This window comes from Chaetodon trifascialis, chromosome 9, assembly GCF_039877785.1.
Source record: "Chaetodon trifascialis isolate fChaTrf1 chromosome 9, fChaTrf1.hap1, whole genome shotgun sequence".
Lineage (NCBI taxonomy): Eukaryota > Metazoa > Chordata > Actinopteri > Chaetodontiformes > Chaetodontidae > Chaetodon > Chaetodon trifascialis.
In genome coordinates, this window is record NC_092064.1 from 5,504,492 (window position 1) to 5,525,272 (window position 20,781).

Consider the following 20,781-nt stretch of genomic DNA (forward strand, 5'->3'; position numbering starts at 1 on the left):
TGCAAAAGTTTTTGGCAGGTGTGAAAAAATGCAGTAAACTATGAATGCTGGGCATCTTCCGATGTCGAAGGGAAATAAGCTTGATGTGTCTTTAATCTGCTGCACTAAGTTTTGGTTGTTTCTCACCCAGTTTTAAGTCTCCTACACAGCAGTTTCTGTTTCAGTTGATGACTGTTTCAACCTACATGTGAAATTGATGATTACGAGCGCCTGTTTGGTACAATACACCTGACTATAATCCTACACAATCCCTGACTTTGTGCAAGTGTACCTATAAGAACTGATGAGGGTTTGAAGGCAAAGGATACTAACACCAAACACTGATTTGATCAAGATTTTTATTTTGTTTGCGCACTTTGCATTTTGTAAGAAATAAACATTTATTATTTAGATTTTGAAAGCATTCTTAGTTTACAGCATTTTTTCACACTGCCCAAAACTTTTGCACAGTACTGTAAATACAGAATATATATAGTATACAAACACACACATATTCAAACACACACACACACACACACACACACACACACACACACACACACACACACACACACACACACACACGCACACACACACGTGTATATACATGTGTATATACGTGTGTGTGTGTGTGTGTATGAATGGAGTTTAAATATTTAATTCATTCCAACTTTTCATCAAATCATTTATTTATACTGCAAGTAAAAGGCACTCAAATCGTACTTCGGTAAAGGAACAAAGGTATTATCAACAAAATATTGAAGTAGCAAAAGTAAAACTACTCATCATGCACTGTTCTTGTTTTATCTTGTAAAGTGTCCTTGAGTGTCCAGAAAGGCACTTTTAAATAAAATGTACTATTATTATTATTATCATCATCACCATTATTATCATTATTATTATAGTCCATGTCGGTAGAACCTAGAGAGATGAGGATGAAAAAAATGACAAATGGATGGATGAATAGTATATAACGAAACAGTAAAGGAAATCCACATATACACAAATTTATGAAATTTAAATAAATAAATGAAATAATATAGAAATAAAAAGAGGAAATAAAAAGAGAAACAATAGCATCTAATTGTATCGAAATGTTGAAATAAACTAGATATGTATTTAATATGGTCCAGTTATTTGTTATTTATTTGTTTGAGTATTTATATATGTTTGCCCTTTTATTGCATTCCATATTTATTATTTATCTCACTGTTTTTTTAGAGCATTAATTTCTGTATTGATTTATTAATTCACTGATGATTAGGTCACTTCATATCCTCCATAAAAGCAGCCGTTGCTGAATTAGAGCACCATAATGTGTGGTTGCATCAAGCCTTTCTCACAGCTCTTTCACTTCCTTCACATAGGAACCTCAGCTTGATTCTCCTGCTGCTCACTGTGTCCCTCTGGTGGTCTTCTCATGATATTCTTGTCCTGTTGCAGGAACAGCACTGCAGCTGATGTGGTGATCTGTAGGCCTGTTTGGTTCCACAGTGGGCCAGAAAGAAGTCCTGGAGAGAGGGATGAAATGGATGTACTAACAGTCTTTAAGAGAAAGACAGTCAGCAGGTCAGAGCAGAGGGAGAGAAAACACTGTACAGCACCCAGAGTTTGATCTCAGGGAGGAATTGAACCTGAGCATCACATAGATGAGAGGAGCGAAGTAACCTCTGAGCTACACCAGCACATAAGCAACAGCAGGAAAACAGACCTTATCAAGGCTGCTGCAGTCTGGCCTGAAGGTCCTAAAGGGACGTTGCTGCACAGAAAAAGACCTACAGAGCTGCAACAGCACTTTAATTCTATTGAAGGAGACATTAGTGTAAAAAGCAGCTATTGCGGTGCAGCTCAGAATCAGAGGGAGACAAAACACTGGACAGCGCCCGTGGTTCGATCCCACGGAGGGAGAGAGAGCAGCGAATTCTTCAGAGAGAATTGATGTTCAAAGTAACCACTGAGCTAAACCAGTGCGTCAGGATCAATGGGAAACTGGTTTGATAAACACTCATTCTGCTTCTGGTACATAAGAGACATGAAAGAGGAACAATTGTGCGAGGCAGTTTTGAATCTTTTCCGCACACGCATACACACATATATTGATATATATTTGTATGTGTGACATGCATGTTTCACAATACATGATGAGTACTTTGAGCATTTTGATGATGATACAGTTGTTCTTCTACTGACATACAATTTTGAGTGCAAGACTTTGAGTTGGATTGAGTAAGTCTACATTGTAGCATTGCTCCTTTAACTTAAATGTATGATCAGAGTACTTTTTCCACCACTGTCCATAGATAAATTAAAGCAGAAATATACACACATAGGTCCTGGAGACAGAGATGAGATGGACCTACTCACCTAATGTTGTGTTTCATCTTTTTGTCAACTCAAATTCAGAGTGTGACTTACAGAATATTAACAAAATCCAACTTTAGAACTCACATACAGGATCTTCTTTCATGATCACATACATACAGCACATCTACTGTCAGGTTCATTGGCCAGGTGACCGTATCTACCAGGTAAAACTGCACAAGCTTGATGTACCTGAACTAACTAGTAGCCTGAGTTAAGCTAGCTGTCTTGAAGTTAGCGGCTAACAGTAGCGTGGACAGAAACCTGAAGGTCCAGTTACTCATTCTGATCAGTCCATCTGTGGACGAGCTTGACAAAGCAGGAACACTAAGCAACATTTTCACCTTTTCAGGTGCTTTTTGTGCTCAGGAAGCAGTGGGAGGTAAACCTGGAACACTAAACCCTGCTGGTCTTTCAAAGTAACAGCATGAGGGATGCAGTCTGCTGACATTAGAATAAAACAACCATTACATTAACTATTCAATTATCATTTATATAATACTAGACTAAGTGAAATCACTTAAATTCACATGCAGTTATTAATTATTAGTTATTAGTGAAGCTCATAAAATTATTCCCAGCTGATGTTTCTGACAACCTGCAACATGAAATCACTGAGCTGCAAAGCAGCGACCTGCTTAAAGCTACAAACAACTGCACTGACGTTTGCATCTGCTCAACGATAAACAATTTAAACAATTTCTCCTCGGGGATCAATAAAGGAATCTGAATCTGAATCAACACTGACTGAGCCAGCACTGGAAAATCAGCTTACTATCTAATCTTACTATCATGTTTCTCATTTTGGAATTAAACTCTGTATTCCCATCCTGACACCAGTTTGAGTCCTGATCTGACAGATGTGAACACGATGCAGGTTCACACTATTTTTAGTTTGCAGATTCTATTGTTGGATTTGATCTTTGCTTAAAATTAGGATCCATTTCTGTCTGATTGTGTGAAATTAACTGAAATAAAAATGATGATGTGTTCACGGTCATGGCGGAGACTCACACTCAAACATCCTTCACATATGCAGAGTGACAGTCGTGTCAGCAGCTAACCAGGATTACAAGCTGCCCTGCATTGATGGCCCTAACGCCACCTTATTACTCTGTCAGATATTCACAATACATATATGTTTATTTTCAAAATCTATTCTACACTCACTCTACAAACCATCCCATTCCTATGTTCAAACAAAATGGTATCCATAGCAACAGAATCAAAGCACAGAGTGCAGGGGAATGCATCAAGATCGATTCCTTTGATTCCTTTGAGGAAAGATCAAAGGAGTCTGTGATGACATTATGCCTCTAGACCATAAATAACTGCTGAAGACACACATTACTCAGAGAATATCGTTCAGAGGCGACATCACTCAGAGATTACCGTTCAGAGAAAACAGCGTTCAGAGATTACCATTCAGAGAGAACAGCGTTCAGAGATTACCGTTCAGAGAAAACAGCGTTCAGAGATTACCGTTCAGAGAGAACAGCGTTCAGAGAATACCGTTCAGAGAGAACAGCGTTCAGAGAATACTGTTCAGAGAAAAGACAAAAGAATTGAAAAGGAAGGCCATTTCACTGAAACAGGAGCACGCGAAGGACAGCCTTGAAAACAAGCTCAAGGCAGTGAAAGTGGAGCTCCTTGCCGAAAAGCAGTCCCGTGCAGCGGCTGAAGACACAAGAGAAATGGCAACCGATTCACACATGGAAGACACAGAACTCTGGGCAATGGAGCCTCAACAACCACTCAGTTTCTATCTCAGCTACCTGGAGGAACAGGTGAGGGTCGTGCTGAAGGACAGTGAGGCGACCCTCATCCAACACCCCAATACACAGAGAGTCCTGATAGATGTTCGGGAGGACTTGCTGGATACTTTCCTCAATAACCTCTCAGAACAGACAGTGAGCAACTGGAGCCATGAGAAGGAGATCATGCAGAGGGAGATCAGCAGCCTGAAAGCCCAGCTACGGGAGGCCACGGCTCCAGATGACCACGCTGTACACCAGGAAATCGAGAGGCTGAGATACCTGCTGAGAGACAGCGGAATGCAAAATCAAGCAAACATCGATCGGCTGACTGGCGAGGCCAGGGACCTTTCACTCAAACTGAAGAACACAAGGGAAGCCAACGCCAGCCTTGAAAACGAGCTCAAGGCGTTGAAGGTGGAGCTCTTTGCCGAAAAGCAGTCCCGTGCAGCAGCTGAAGACAAACTTGAGACAAGCACTCGGAGTCTGAAGGCGCAGCTTTCAGACAAAGACGCTGCAGAGCTTGAGGCTGATGATCTCGATCAGCTGACCAAGGCCCTTTCAGTCAAACTGGCGCACACAAAGGAAGCAAACACCAACCTTGAGAAGCAGATCAAGGCGCTGAAGGTGGAGCTCCTCGCTGAAAAGCACACAAAGGAAGCAAACACCAACCTTGAGAAGCAGATCAAGGCGCTGAAGGTGGAGCTCCTCGCTGAAAAGCACACAAAGGAAGCAAACACCAACCTTGAGAAGCAGATCAAGGCGCTGAAGGTGGAGCTCCTCGCTGAAAAGCACACAAAGGAAGCAAACACCAACCTTGAGAAGCAGATCAAGGCGCTGAAGGTGGAGCTCCTCGCTGAAAAGCAGTCCCGTGCAGCAGCTGAAGGCAAACTTGAGACAAGCACTCGGAGTCTGAAGGCGCAGCTTTCAGACAAAGACGCTGCAGTAGAACAGCTGCAGAGAGACCTGATATTTAAGAGTGCTGAAGCTCAGAAGCTCCAGAGTAAAGTGAGCAGCTTGGAGAATGCTCTGCAAAAAGAGATGAAGCCAAAGGAGCACATGGTAAGATGCCAGGCTTCTCATCAAGCACAGCTGGACAAATGCAGGACGGAGACCAAAAAGATCGGAGCAGCTCTGGAAAACACAAAGAGTCCATCCACCTCTTGCCCAACCAGGGCCTCTGCGGCGACGTCTGACTCCCTCAACCCCCCAGAACCACACAGACACCCACGTACCTTTCAAAAAATTCAGGATTGGTCGCTGGAGGTGCGGAAGAAGGTACTGATCATAGGCGATTCAAACCTCTCCCGCATACCCACGTTCAGAGACCCACGCATCCAGATCGACAGTTTCCCCGGAGCCGCATTTCACCACATCACCGCCATCTTGAGGAAGCTGCCACCCCAACCCGCCGTCACCCAGGTCATACTCTCCGTCGGCCTCAATAACTGTCTTTCCGAACACAGACCTTCTACATTTCTCAAGCAAGCGCAGCAGCTGTGGAGCACCAGCCAGACCATCTTCCCGAATGCCACCATTTACTTCCCAGTTATAAACTTTTCACGCAAACTGGACAACCGGAAGCAAACACTACTCACCCAACTCAATAACACCATAGCCTTGAAGTACAATTTCATCCCGGAAATAAACCCGCTACTCTTCCAGACCTCCGCAGACAACATACACTGGACTGCCCAGGTGGCCGGAGGGATATTCAAGCACTGGAAACAACACTTAAACTTGTAACGGGAGACAACTCTTCATCTCCCCCACAATCTTCAAATGTAACCAACCTTTCTGCTGTTTTCTCCCCCACAGCCACAGGTGTAACCCACCTTAAAATGTGAAATAAATAAATAGTTCACTGAATACGTGAGAATGTTGAATCAGTTGAAGGCTTGCATTTGATTCACCAAGAGTTGAAACCTCATGAGAAAAATTAAATTTAAAAAGTTCATTTGTTTGAAGTACATTTAATCAATTAGAGGTCCGTTAAAAATGGTCAGAAAGCTTTTTTTAGAGACAACAGTTAAAAGTATGGGTGTTAAAAATTATACATTCCTTCTCCTTTAAGAGATTTGCTGCCTCTTGCCATTAAGAAATGAGCAGCTGCACTTGAGCAGAAAGGAGCGGACACGGAAAAAGCAGACGAAAGACGGAGTAAACAAGCGAACAATATTGATCTGAAAAGTGTTTAAAAGTGTCTTTAGAAGCACAAAACCTCTTCTAGCTGACTGGAGTTTGATGAAGAGCACATGTAAAACAACCAACAGTGGTTTTGGTGAGTTGCAACTCATTTTAATGCACTTTCACTGTGTTGTAAACGCCAACAAAGGGCTGATGTATTAGCAAAATCGTGAAGAAAACCTTCAGCATAAATGGTTTTTAGTTCACATCTTTTGGTTTGTTAAGCAATCCATTGTAAATGTACAGTGTGTGAATGTATATTGTGTTTGGAGAGGAGAGGAGCTCGAGTTTTATTTTATGTACACCACGGCGTTGTTAGCTTAAAGGTGCCGCTCTGCCGCCATTTTAGGCCCGATGAACAACGTAGCGGTAATGTTAGGATTCACAGCTGCTGTAAAACATCCTTGAGTTGAATTAGTAATAGTCATTTTGGTTATGACCTGTTGTGCAGGTCAGGTTTTTTTTTTTTTTCAGTCAACGAGGATCCTGTGGTGTGTGCGACACACACGCAGGCGGGAAATGGCGAGCCAGACCCAGTGACTACGTTCTCAAATTCATCAGAGAGGGGATCTGCTGAGTACGGTTGGACTGTTATAACTCACTGCCAGAGCGGTAGGAGTGTGTGGGTTCATCTTTCCTTTCATTTGAACTGGAAGAAGACTTTCTCTGAGCTGGATTCAACTGGATCCAGACTTTTCTTTGAACTGGATTCAAACTGCCTCAACAAGAACTGAACTTGAACTGAAGGTCACACTTGACACCATCCTTTGTTTCATGAACATTGTGATCCATGGTGATTTTGTTTCACTGTAATTGATGTGATTTGGGGAAAAGGTGCATTTGTGCTTTTACCTGAGAAAGAGGAAAAAGCAAAAGAGTTAACTCAAGAAAAGTAGTGAAACAAAAATAAGTTCAACTTATTTATTTAAAAAGGAGTCAGTTAATAGTCTGGTCTAAACTAGTCAAAAGTAACATAATACACTGTCTAACCTCAAACACTATTTCTAAACTAGAGGGAAAAAAGGGGGAAAGTGTGTCATACTTACCTTTGTTACCTGCAGGATAATTTTATTTTATCTTGTTGTGAGTTTGTATGTTCGCATTCAGTAACTTGCCGGCTCTTACTTTTAAAGTCTGTCTTTGGTCTATTCTTTTTTTTTACAGTGCGTCCCCACTCTTTTGAGCCTAGAACTGGTCCAGTAGCATAGACAGTGGTTGGTTGACACGAGTGCTACACGCACAGCTGGAGATTTTAGAAAAAGGACTCACCTTCATCCCGACCCCCAGCCCTCCCACCCGGCCGGAGCCCAGAAGGGACCTTCATGCCTTCCATAGAAGGCTTATATTGATTGACCACTTCCAGGGGGCACAGGGGCGGGAGCCTGTGCTCTTCACGGGACCGTCCACATGGCAACCACACCCGGACACCATCTCACCCACCATAACACAACTTATGACTGAAAATAACCGGGCACTCACACGCTGGCACCCCCGTCCACATAGAGCACCCAACATTAGCCAGGAACATAAACGCACCCTCAGCACACTAGGTACATGCAAACATATAGTCATTAAACCAGCTGACAGGCGGGGCCAGATTGTCATTCAGGATAGGGATAATTACATATTGGGAGCACACAGACAGTTAAATAACGGCTCATACTACAAACCACTACACACTCCACGACGACAGGAAACAAACAATACCTGGACGGTCCTGATGAGTCCAGGCCCGCCTCTTCTACCTGTTACCCAAGACCCACAAGCCCCCTGGAACGTAGACGGTCCCTTCTGTTGTTCCGGTCAGCCGTCCCATTGTCAGCGACTGCGGTTCAGAAACATATGCCATGACAGAATACATAGATCATTTCATCAATCCCCTCGCCAAACTTCACCCCAGCTACATCAAAGATACATACCATTTTGTACAGACAATAAAAAACCAACAGGTACCCGGTCATACCCTCCTTTTTACAATAGACATAGCGAATTCTCCGCCGCGTCCTTGTCAAAACCAGGCGACAAATATAATGTAATATTATTTCTTATTAAAATTTATAAAAGGATCATTTCCTCACAGTAGGCCTTTCACCGCAGCTGGAGCCCCAATCAATCCTTGCTTTCAATAAAATGTATTTTATAAAGACCTGTGGGAAGTTGGTGTCATTATTATTATTATTATTATTATTATTATTATTATTATTATTATTATTATTATTATTGACAATTTTTTCGCAAGAACGAGCTTTTTTTTAACACTATACCTAACCTAACCTTACCTAACTGTAACCCTATCCTCAGTCTTCACCTTAAAATTTAATGATTTACATTAAGGGGACCTGCTTTTTGTCCCCATAAGGCAGGTGAGTCCCCACAATGTGACTGTGTAAACAGGTTTTTGTCTCACACACACACACCTCTATTTCATACACTAATTGTAGCCTTACCCATTCATTTTTACTGACCGGTCATTTCTGACCGGGAAGACCAAGGGTGTACATAAGTTAAATCCATCCATCCATCTGTCCGTCCATCCGTTTTCTATACCATGTATCCCTTTTGGGGTTGGGGGGGGGGACTGGAGCCTATCCCAGTCATCCACGGGTGAGAGGTGGGGTACACCCTGGACCAGTCACCAGTTGATCGCAGGGCACAAACACACAACCATTCACACTCACACCTAGGGGCAATTTTACAGTCACCAATTAACCTAATGAGCATGTTAGCACCTAATGAGTGCCTGGAGAAAACCCATGCATGCATGGAAAGAACATGCAATCTTAACACAGAAAGGCCCGACCCGGTAATTGAACCAGCAACCTTGTTGCTGTGAGGCACGCACACTACCTGCTGCTCCACCGTGCAGCCCCACATAAGTTCAATAAACCATCAAATTTGAAGAAAAAAAATTGTGTGAACAAAGTCAAGGAATCTTACGACAGATAAAATTAACTACATAATTTAGAGAGAAAAATTGTCAATCAGTCAGATTTGACCACAAAGACAACAGGAGGGTTAAGAGAAAGACAGCCAGCAGGTCAGAGCAGAGGGAAAGAAAACACTGTACAGCACCCAGAGTTTGATCCCAGGGAGGGATTGAACCTGAGCATCACATAGATGAGAGGAGCGAAGGAACCACTGAGCTACACCAGCACATCAGCAACAGCAGGAAAACAGACCTTATCAAGGCTGCTGCTGTCTGGCCTGAAGGTCCTAAAGGGACGTTGCTGCACAGAAAAAGATCTACAGAGCTGCAACAGCACTTTAATTCTATTGAAGGAGACATTAGTGTAAAAAGCAGCTATTGTGGTGCAGCTCAGAATCAGAGGGAGACAAAACACTGGACAGCGCCCGTGGTTCGATCCCAGGGAGGGAGAGAGAGCAGCGAATTCTTCAGAGAGAATTGATGTTCGAAGTAACCACTGAGCTAAACCAGTGCGTCAGGATCAATGGGAAACTGGATTGATGAACTTGACTCATTCTGCTTCTGGTACATAAGAGACATGAAAGAGGAACAATTGTATAAGGCAGTTTTGAATCTTTTACACATACATATATTTTTCTGCACAGACACATATGTATATAAATTTTTATGTGTGTGTATTGTTAGAGTTACATACTTTACACTCATCTCCTTATAAGCTCCATACACATGGTCACACAATCAACATGCCCTCCAGTAACTTTAAGCTACACACACATAGCCACACAGGCAATATGACCTTTAGTAACCTCAGAAAACGAAACTTAACATTATCTCGTGTCAGGTAACACATAATTTACATATAAAGGGGGGTCCAGCCATCTTCTCTTTCAGGGCGCTGTCTCCTATGGATTGGATGGGTCGTGTGCCAACAGGCTGGGACCAGCCTGTGGACCAAGGAGGGAGCACTAAAGTCTAAACCACGATGATCACCACCTGTTTTGACCAATCAGATAGCTGCTCATTTCTTCATGTTTTCTGTATGCGCTTTCAATAGAGGTCAGTGCCAATACAGAAAGAAATAAAAGGAGAAGTTAGTTACCAACATATGTGTGCATATACAAGTATGTATCTGTGTAAGCATATGTGTGTGTTAGTTTGTGTGTGTGTGCGAGAGCAAAAGATTCAACTGACTCTGACTCATACAATTGTTCCCCTTTCACAATCCATTTTTATTTCTATATTACTTTATTTATTTAAAGTTCATAAACTTGTATATATGTGGATTTCCTTGAGTGCTTAGTTATATATGATGTATCCATCTATTTGTCATTTTTTCCTCTTCAACCAAGCAGATTATTTTATGTAAAAAGATTCAAAACTGCCTTATACAATTGTTCCTCTTTCATGTCTCTTATGTACCAGAAGCAGAATGAGTGTTCATCAATCCAGTTTCCCATTGATCCTGACGCACTGGTTTAGCTCAGTGGTTACTTCGAACATCAATTCTCTCTGAAGAATTCGCTGCTCTCTCTCCCTCCCTGGGATCGAACCACGGGCGCTGTCCAGTGTTTTGTCTCCCTCTGATTCTGAGCTGCACCACAATAGCTGCTTTTTACACTAATGTCTCCTTCAATAGAATTAAAGTGCTGTTGCAGCTCTGTAGATCTTTTTCTGTGCAGCAACGTCCCTTTAGGACCTTCAGGCCAGACAGCAGCAGCCTTGATAAGGTCTGTTTTCCTGCTGTTGCTCATGTGCTGGTGTAGCTCAGTGGTTCCTTCGCTCCTCTCATCTATGTGATGCTCAGGTTCAATTCCTCCCTGAGATCAAACTCTGGGTGCTGTACAGTGTTTTCTTTCCCTCTGCTCTGACCTGCTGACTGTCTTTCTCTTAAAGACTGTTAGTACATCCATTTCATCCCTCTCTCCAGGACTTCTTTCTGTCCCACTGTGGAACCAAACAGGCCTACAGATCACCACATCATTGATAAATACATGTCTGTTATTTAACTACATTTTTATGCTATTATTGTTTCAGTATTTCTATGTTGTTGTTGTTGTTTTTATTTCTGTGTCTGCATGAAATAGGTGGTACTAACCTCACTCAAAAGCATATATATTAACAGCAGTGTTGGACAAGTTACTCCGGAAAAGTAAATACACTTTACTGTGAAATGCATATTCCATCAGATAACAAAATAAAGTCAGTCTCTACTAACTTAACACAAACTTTTAAATCCTTGTTTTCCTGAATATTAAAAAAAATATGAAAAATAAATAGACAAAACAAATTAACAATGCGTGTTGCTCCTCACTGTTTTAACCCTGTAACATATCCCATCATACAAAATAAAAATAAAGCCAGTCTGTCTTGACTTTTTAATTCTGGAACATTTACATATTTTAACTAAAGTGCATATTCCATCACATAACAAATAAAACAAAACGTGTCTCTACTGACTTTTTAACCCAAACTATTAAACACTTTTCCTTGTTTTCCTTGAATATTTCATATAAAAAATAAACAATGCCAGTCTTCACTTAATTTTATCCCTGTACCTTTCAAAAATTATAATTGGTTTATTCTGGATATTCCATCATATAAAATAAAGTAATGTTCTCCTGACTTCATTTACTCTAGCACTTGTAAATCTTTTAAGTAGTGCTTCTGCATATTCCACCATCATACAAAAAAATGAAGTCAAAAATAAAAAGTAAATCAATGGTCTCTTACGACTTTAACAACACTAGTAGTGGTTTCACAAAACATAAAATGTCGCATAACACCAAATGTAGGCTGATATTTTGTCAAGCCTTTTGCTTCTTTTTATTTGCCTGCCCCTAGGTCCTGTGAGTGTGGTCGTTTTTGCAGAAAGAGGTCAGGAGATATTCTGTCTTCAGTTAAGGATATTTATTAACACACTGATAAAATAGAGTACATGTACATGGATCTCAGTCTTTTGGGAGATCGCAGTCTGCAAGCAGTTAGCTGCAACCACTCGCCAGAATGAGAATGCCTGACTTACGATTATACAGAGTTTTAAAAAGAAATGTGCAGCTATCTGATTGGTCAAAACAGGTGGTGATCATCGTGGTTTAGACTTTAGTGCTCCCTCCTTGGTCCACAGGCTGGTCCCAGCCTGTTGGCACACGACCCATCCAATCCATAGGAGACAGCGCCCTGAAAGAGAAGATGGCTGGACCCCCCTTTATATGTAAATTATGTGTTACCTGACACGAGATAATGTTAAGTTTCGTTTTCTGAGGTTACTAAAGGTCATATTGCCTGTGTGGCTATGTGTGTGTAGCTTAAAGTTACTGGAGGGCATGTTGATTGTGTGACCATGTGTATGGAGCTTATAAGGAGATGAGTGTAAAGTATGTAACTCTAACAATACACACACATAAAAATTTATATACATATGTGTCTGTGCAGAAAAATATATGTATGTGTAAAAGATTCAAAACTGCCTTATACAATTGTTCCTCTTTCATGTCTCTTATGTACCAGAAGCAGAATGAGTCATGTTTATCAATCCAGTTTCCCATTGATCCTGACGCACTGGTTTAGCTCAGTGGTTACTTCGAACATCAATTCTTTCTGAAGAATTCGCTGCTCTCTCTCCCTCCCTGGGATCGAACCACGGGCGCTGTCCAGTGTTTTGTCTCCCTCTGATTCTGAGCTGCACCACAATAGCTGCTTTTTACACTAATGTCTCCTTCAATAGAATTAAAGTGCTGTTGCAGCTCTGTAGATCTTTTTCTGTGCAGCAACGTCCCTTTAGGACCTTCAGGCCAGACAACAGCAGCCTTGATAAGGTCTGTTTTCCTGCTGTTGCTGATGTGCTGGTGTAGCTCAGTGGTTACTTTGCTCCTCTCATCTATGTGATGCTCAGGTTCAATTCCTCCCTGAGATCAAACTCTGGGTGCTGTACAGTGTTTTCTTTCCCTCTGCTCTGACCTGCTGGCTGTCTTTCTCTTAACCCTCCTGTTGTCTTTGTGGTCAAATCTGACTGATTGACAATTTTTCTCTCTAAATTATGTAGTTAATTTTATCTGTCGTAAGATTCCTTGACTTTGTTCACACAATTTTTTTTCTTCAAATTTGATGGTTTATTGAACTTATGTGGGGCTGCACGGTGGAGCAGCAGGTAGTGTGCGTGCCTCACAGCAACAAGGTTGCTGGTTCAATTACCGGGTCGGGCCTTTCTGTGTTAAGATTGCATGTTCTTTCCATGCATGCATGGGTTTTCTCCAGGCACTCATTAGGTGCTAACATGCTCATTAGGTTAATTGGTGACTGTAAAATTGCCCCTAGGTGTGAGTGTGAATGGTTGTGTGTTTGTGCCCTGCAATCAACTGGTGACTGTTCCAGGGTGTACCCCACCTCTCACCCGTGGATGGCTGGGATAGGCTCCAGTCCCCCCCCCAACCCCAAAAGGGATACATGGTATAGAAAACGGATGGATGGATTTAACTTATGTACACCCTTGGTCTTCCCGGTCAGAAATGACCGGTCAGTAAAAATGAATGGGTAAGGCTACAATTAGTGTATGAAATAGAGGTGTGTGTGTGTGAGACAAAAACCTGTTTACACAGTCACATTGTGGGGACTCACCTGCCTTATGGGGACAAAAAGCAGGTCCCCTTAATGTAAATCATTAAACTGTTTTAACCCTGTAACATATCCCATCATACAAAATAAAAATAAAGCCAGTCTGTCTTGACTTTTTAATTCTGGAACATTTACATATTTTAACTAAAGTGCATATTCCATCACATAACAAATAAAACAAAACGTGTCTCTACTGACTTTTTAACCCAAACTATTAAACACTTTTCCTTGTTTTCCTTGAATATTTCATATAAAAAATAAACAATGCCAGTCTTCACTTAATTTTATCCCTGTACCTTTCAAAAATTATAATTGGTTTATTCTGGATATTCCATCATATAAAATAAAGTAATGTTCTCCTGACTTCATTTACTCTAGCACTTGTAAATCTTTTAAGTAGTGCTTCTGCATATTCCACCATCATACAAAAAAATGAAGTCAAAAATAAAAAGTAAATCAATGGTCTCTTACGACTTTAACAACACTAGTAGTGGTTTCACAAAACATAAAATGTCGCATAACACCAAATGTAGGCTGATATTTTGTCAAGCCTTTTGCTTCTTTTTATTTGCCTGCCCCTAGGTCCTGTGAGTGTGGTCGTTTTTGCAGAAAGAGGTCAGGAGATATTCTGTCTTCAGTTAAGGATATTTATTAACACACTGATAAAATAGAGTACATGTACATGGATCTCAGTCTTTTGGGAGATCGCAGTCTGCAAGCAGTTAGCTGCAACCACTCGCCAGAATGAGAATGCCTGACTTACGATTATACAGAGTTTTAAAAAGAAATGTGCAGCTATCTGATTGGTCAAAACAGGCGGTGATCATCGTGGTTTAGACTTTAGTGCTCCCTCCTTGGTCCACAGGCTGGTCCCAGCCTGTTGGCACACAACCCATCCAATCCATATAGAGCGCCCTGAAAGAGAAGATGGCTAGACCCCCCTCTATATGTAAATTATGTGTTACCTGACACGAGATATGTTAAGTTTCGTTTTCTGTGTTTTCTGAGGTTACTGAAGGTCACATTGCCTGTGTGGCTATGTGTGTGCAGCTTATAGTTACTGGAGGGCATGTTGATTGTATTACTATGTGTATGTAGCTTATTAAGAGATGAGAGTAAATATGTAACTCTAACAGTCCTAATGTTCTGAGTGAAACAGTGGAGTAGAACTAGTGAAACAGTGGTTGTATCTCACTAACAGCAGCTTCTCAAACCTCACCAAGCCTCCCAAACTAAAAAGTCGCTCAACAGGAGTGCTGGATGGGGTTGGAGTGTTGTACTTTAAGAAAACGTTCTTGATGTTTGAAAACTGGTTCAGACTCTCAAGCTCATACCCCCCTGACCTCAGGTAGTCTATAACCTCTTATGCTGCTGAGAAGCTCTCCTCAAGCTCTGTCTCAAACGATCCAAAAAAGTCCATCTCACCATCAGAGATGGCTGATGTTGTGGGAACACTGGCAGGGCTTTCTGCTGCAGGAGCAGTTGTGCGACGCTCTGCTATCAGAAGTTCCTTCACTTGGTGTCTCCTACCGTCATCTCTCAGCCATTGGAGTTTGAATTTTGGATGGCTGACAGCCGCAAGAAGTGCCTCATTGCTGTCCAGCACATCTGCAAAACAAGTCTGGATGGCCTGAAAAATAAGATATGTTCCATTTATTGTAGTTATATAATTAAGTGTACTATTTATTTAGACAGAATTATTTACCATGCAGACTAATTTGCTGTAGACCTAAACCATGCCTCATGTAGGATCAAGATCATAGATTCAGTTTTGTTTTAGGTTATTTACTTACCCCTTTATTTGTTTTAATCTTTTTTCTGTGATCATGCTGAATATTTTGACTATTATTTTTGATAACTGACTGCCTTAAAACACACTGCAGTATTGTCTGTTCCCTGTTCATGAATGGTATAATGCAACAAAAGGCCATAAATTAGCTAAAAGATGTTCCTAAACATACCTTCACAATGACATCTGGAACGTCAGCGGTCAGCCTGAAGAGGTTGTCTTTCAAGGCACGGGTCTTTGCCGTCAGGACTTCGAGTGTGGGTAATAAAGTCCCATAAGAACAGTTATCCCCTTGTAAAATGTCCAGTGCTAATGTAAGCGGCTTCATGGCAGTGCAATACTCACGCAGGAACTGGAATTCCTTGTCATTAAAGCACTTCACTCCCACCGTGGTGCACAGGCTGTTCAGCTGGGAATTTCCGTGATTGTGGAAATGGCCTCGTAAAAGGAATTCCACCTTGTGGATGATGGTACCAGGGGCTTTCTCTGGCTCACCTCCTCCACTCATTCTGATGCAATCATTGATCGACTTGCCTTTGTCCAAAGAGCTGTGCATTTCGCTGTACTACTCCTATACACAGCCTTGGTGTCTGGACTGGAAGTTAAATATTTCTCAACATCACCTGTAGAAATTAGGTTGATTGTATGAGATGCGGGCTACATGGTGACGCAACAGGTAGTGCGCGTGCCTCACAGCAAGAAGGTCGCCGGTTCGATTCCCGGTCAGGGCCTTTCTGTGTGAAGTTTGCATGTTCTTCCCGTGCATGCGTGGGTTCTCTCCGGGTACTCCGGCTTCCTCTCACAGACCAAAAACATGCTCATTAGGTTAATTGTCTATCCCGCCCGTTGACAGCTGGGATAGACTCCAGCCCCCCCAAAAGGGATAAGTGGCCTAGAAAATGGATGTATGAGATGTACACCGGTAGTGTGGGGGAAGAGTCAACTGACCATCAGTATCAGTCTCAGCAGAGAGGGCATCTGTAAAAACTACATCTTCGTCATTGGCAGATGCCTCCTCTTCATCAGACTCAGAGATGATGGGCTGATATGTTTTGAGTGTCTTGACAAAATTGGAGACATTGTCTGTTACTGTAGCAAAAACTTTGTTAAGCAGTCCATATGATGAGTGAATTTGTTCTAGCTCTGTATGTATAACATCAAAAATGTGTCTGCCTCTCATTCTCTTACATGCTAAGGCAGCTTTGTTGCGCTCCAAAGTAGATCTGCTAATCCAGTGAAGTGTTACACCCATATAACTTCTGTTGTTCACTGTCCAGATGTCCGCTGTGGTGGCAACAAAGTCTACCTTTTCCAGTGCGGCCTTCAAATTAGCTTCCATTGTTGCATATTCTCTCTCCAGGTAGGCAGCAAACGTCTTTCTCCGTGGCAGCCTGACACTGTTTTGTGTGGGTATTTTCTCTATGATGCAGCGAGTCAACCATGGAAATAGGTAGCATTTCCTCCACGATATACCCAGCGACTAGTTTGTTCAGAGTTTCTCCACTTAGGACTGGTCTTGTTGGGTGGGATGAATCCAGCTTTTGCTGTTTAGGTGGAGGGCATCCACTGGCACTGGACTCACCAGTAACTTTAGAACTTGCGGCGTCGCTCTCTCCACCCAGTATTTTTCCTTCGAGTTTTACCGTGCTGTGCTGCCCTTTGAGATGTTTAGTTAAATTTGATGTGGAGTTTTTTGCAGTTGAAAAAGTCTTGGTGCCCCCGCATACTTTTAGCAGTAACCTAGCCACCAGCCATGTTGACCAATAGCTCAGCCACAAGTGACTGACGCCATCTACCTGAGACCTCAAGGATAAAAAAAAAGCTTCACAGTCTACAGTTTACATGAAATACAGTTTTTCACGGTTCTTAACACACAACAATCTATAATTTGGCACAGTTTGCAAAACCCTCACTTCAAGTACCAATTGCTCGGCCCAATTTGCCACATCTAAACACTCCCTTATCTGCATTAGACTCTGACTTTCCTTCTTTACACTCTGATGTCAATTACACATCACGTTGTTGTCAAAGCTGTACACACAATGGTCAGTTGTTGCACACACACCCCAATTGAAATCTCAAAGCATCAACCCACAACACACAGTTATGCAAATCTCTGAACACCCAGGTCAGGTGAGCAATTTGCAATCAGGAGAACTGCAGCATAAAAGGGCCTTGAGTCTCTGCTTTGTTTGGTGAGCATTGAACAATGGAGAACAACAACCAGAGAAGGAGAGGGGTAAGAGTGAGAGGAGGAAGAGGAGGAGGAGAAAGAGGAGGACAAGGAAGAGGAAGAGTGGGACAAGGAGGACAAGGAGGAGGAAGAGTGGGACAAGGAGGAGGAAGAGGAGGACAAGGAGGAGGAAGTGGAGGACAAGGAGGAGGAAGAGTGGGACAAGGAGGACAAGAAGAAGGAGGAGGAGGAGAAAGGAGGAGGAGAGCAATAATTTCCAATCAGATCCGGGCCACTATTGTTGACCATGTTCTGAATCATGGTCTGAGCATTAGAGAGGATTTTCTGTACTTTACCTCCCCCCTTATTCCCCTTTCCTAAACCCCATCGAGGAATTCTTTTCTGCTTGGAGGTTGAAGGTTTATGAAAGAAACCCCCAGGGCCAGGTCCCACTGCTGCAGGCCATGGAGGAGGCCTGTGGTGACGTCTCTGCTGAGGCCTGTCAAGCTTTCATGAGGCATTCAGACGATTTTTCCAGAGGTGCCTTGAGCGACCATCTGTGACGTGGATGAGGCCCTCTGGCCAGATAGAAACAGGAGGCTTGATGTTGTCTAATTTCTCCTGTGAAAGGGGAGGAGGGGGGTGGGCGTGTTTGAGGCAAAAGTGTAACCTTTTGACTTTAAAAAAAAAAAATTTTTTAAACGGACATTTTCTTGTGCACTGAAACATCCATCCATCCATCCATTTTCTGTGCCACTTATCCCTTTCGGGGTCGCGGGGGGGCCGGAGGCTATCTCGGCTGTCAACGGGTGAGAGTCGGGGTACACCCTGGACCGGTCACCAGCCGATCGCAGGGCAGTGCACTGAAACACTGTAAATAAAACAATGATTTGCTGCATATTTGTGTGATATTTTATGTTTGAAGAAGTGGGCCTACACAGACATTTTCCAAAAGGAAAAATGGGTAATTCTCATGAGTCATTGCCATTCACATTGGGTGTTGCATTTCTATAATTGGGTTTTCAATTTTGCACTTCAGTGTGCTGTGAATGCTTGGTAGTGTGCAGCAGTTGCTGAGCTGTGTGTATCAATTGACTCGTATGTGTGTGTCATTCGAGAATGTGGCTGTGTGTACCAAATGAGAACACGAGTTCCATTTTGTGAACAGTTAAGAGATTTGATGGCAAAGAGTCATCTTGAAAAGGGAGTGTCAGGTTTAGCATTTTGTGTGTGAGGTTTTCAGGTTTGTGTGTACAATTTGAAGGAATCCGTTAGTGTTTTGAGAAATGTGTGTTAAGAACTGTGAAAAACTGTAACACTGCATTCTGTGGGAAAGAATGTAACGTGGTGGTAACGTGTCGTTACTTGGACTAGTAACTTTAATCTAATTACTATTTGGAAATTATAATGCGTTACAATACTTTGTTACCGAAGAAGTAATCAGATTACAGAAACGCGTTACTTAGAAATGCGTTACTGCCCAACACTGATTAACAGCGAGGAGAAGTAACTAAAGACTTTGCAGGTTGAGAATCAGAACACTAATAGAAAATATAGTCAACAAATAAACTATGATGTATTATTTTATTTTAACAACAGCAGCAACACAAAACCGACAGCAATACAGGGAGGTTGTAACTTTGTTGAACGGTGTGGACTGAACCACCTGCATAAATGCCAGAAAGAGAGAGGAGATGGTGATTGATTTCTGAAGGAAGGTACCACAGACTACACCACTGAACATCCAGGGCTTGGACATTGAGATTGTCGGGGGGTACAAATATTTGGGTGTTCACCACAACAACAAACTGGACTGGACAAATAACACAGATGCCCTGTACAGGAGGGGCCAGAGTTGGCCTGCTAAGAAGACTGAGGTCCTTTGGAGTATGTCGGACGCTGTTAAAAACATTTCATGACTCTGTGGGGGCATCTGCAGTTTTCTATGCTGTGGTCTGCTGGTGCTGTGGAAGCTCTGAGAGGGACAGGAAAGACTAAACAAACTGGTCAGGAGAGCGGCCCCGTCCTGGACTGCCCTCTGGACACCATCGAGGAGGTGGCTGAGAGGAGGATGTTTGCCAGGCTGACATTGATCATGGACAACCCATCCCACCCCCTGCATGAGACAGTCTGGGGCTTAAGCAGCTCCTTCAGTAGCATACTGCTGCATCCAGTCTGTAAGAAAGAACGCTACCTCAGCTACCAAGACAGGACATGATCCAGGGTTGGATCCCAGGGAGGGATTGAACCTGAGCATCACATAAATGAGAGGAGCGAAGGAACCACTGAGCGACACCAGCACATCAGCAACAGCAGGAAAACAGACCTTATCAAGGCTGCTGCTGTCTGGCCTGAAGGTCCTAAAGGGACGTTGCTGCACAGAAAAAGATCTACAGAGCTGCAACAGCACTTTAATTCTATTGAAGGAGACATTAGTGTAAAAAGCAGCTATTGTGGTGCAGCTCAGAATCAGAGGGAGACAAAACACTGGACAGCGCCCGAGGTTCGATCCCAGGGAGGGAGAGAGAGCAGCGAATTCTTCAGAGAGAATTGATGTTCGAAGTAACCACTGAGCTAAACCAGTGCGTCAGGATCAATGGGAAACTGGTTTGATAAACATGACTCATTCTGCTTCTGGTACATAAGAGATAAGAGATATAGATCATAAGAGATACTAGTTTAGACCAGACTATTAACTGACTCCTTTTTAGATAAACAGGGCTCGAGACTGCGACCAAAATGGTCGCATGTGCGATCTTTTTTTCAGAGACTGCGCGTCGCGTTCGTGCGAGCGCATCAGTTTTATTGCTCCATGTTAGACATTGTGGTTGAAAGTCGTCCTTTTCTTCACTGGCTTAGTCAGCTGCCTCCACCTGCACTCTCTCCTGTTGAGACAGCACCGTCGCGTGCACATAAGCTGTCACGTACACGCGCGGCGCACTTTGACACCAAGACTAGCGTTTCGCTATTCTCAAAAATGAAGCGGTCTATTGCTGATTTT